The 1,124-nt window shown below is 29.4% G+C and overlaps 2 protein-coding genes across 3 annotated transcripts in view; one reads left to right on the forward strand and one right to left on the reverse strand.

Annotated features, from left to right (window-relative positions):
• The window catches only part of LOC106869342 (NOP protein chaperone 1-like), a 49,580-nt gene that overhangs the window by 42,799 nt on the left and 5,657 nt on the right, over positions 1-1,124 (reverse strand). The window lies entirely within an intron of this gene.
• Positions 373-1,124, forward strand: part of LOC106869098 (solute carrier family 41 member 1) — a 52,498-nt gene continuing 51,746 nt past the window's right edge. Inside the window, exon 1 of the mRNA XM_014914631.2 lies at positions 373-617. The gene's annotated coding sequence lies outside the window, so the exon portion shown is untranslated. The remainder of the gene's footprint in view (positions 618-1,124) is intronic.

Consider the following 1,124-nt stretch of genomic DNA (forward strand, 5'->3'; position numbering starts at 1 on the left):
TGTATATATATATATATATATATATATACACACACATACATGCATACATCCGTACATACATACACACATAGTGTACCTACATACATATACACACGCACACATGCGCGCGTTTGTGTGGATGCTTAGAAAGTATCAGTTTGGACATTTTTTCTAAGTAAAACAGAAATAAATAAGTTTATTAAAATAAGACCATCATATAATAATGATGACTGACAATAAATTAAAGTTAATTTTTACAACAGACTGTCAAACCACATAAACATGGACACGTATGTACAGATACACACGTGTGTTTGTTGATGGGTGGGTGTGATTAATTATTCATATTGACTCACAATATGAAAGCATGACAGACAGAAAGGGGGTGGGGGAGAGAATTCAATCTTGTCCGATCAGAGAAAGAACTGTCACTCAAAGCATAAAAATAATCATTAGAAGCAGGACAAGACTAGGAAAAAGATCAATGTACACACACAATCTGTTCTCTACACTTAATTAGTCCTGAACTACGTGTCTTAATAATCAACAGGCAGAAGAAAATCTTGACTGAATTAAGAACAAACATAAACGGTGGAAAAAGTGGGCCGAGTCATACGAAAGATGCAAGGCAAATCTAAGTAAGATAACATTATTTAATATTTCATGTTATTAAATGAAAGCAATGACTAGATTTAAGAGAAGGGTTTTGATTGTAGTATATTGTACTTCTTAGTGTTTATCATGATAGAATACAATAATTGTAGCTCAACTTCTGTCAAGTTTTTTTTTTCTCTCGTTTTCTTTTACATGAATATTTCGTAAATTCTAATTTTTCTCTCTTAGAATCCAACGGGTGTGAAGAGAATGATTCAATTGTAAATTAGAACTTGAAAATAAACTATATGAAGCTGGTGTGTTAGCGCATATGTGTGATATAAACACACACACACACACACACACACATATATATATATATATATATGTGTGTATATATATATATATATGTGTATATATATATATATATATATATATATGTATATATATATATATGTATATATATATTTAGAAGTTATAGTTTCATTTCAACATAACATTAGAACTTCGATTTGAATAGTGTTGATATATTTTCGATTATTTTTGATTAA

This window comes from Octopus bimaculoides, chromosome 1 (assembly GCF_001194135.2).
Source record: "Octopus bimaculoides isolate UCB-OBI-ISO-001 chromosome 1, ASM119413v2, whole genome shotgun sequence".
NCBI classification, from domain to species: Eukaryota; Metazoa; Mollusca; class Cephalopoda; order Octopoda; family Octopodidae; genus Octopus; species Octopus bimaculoides.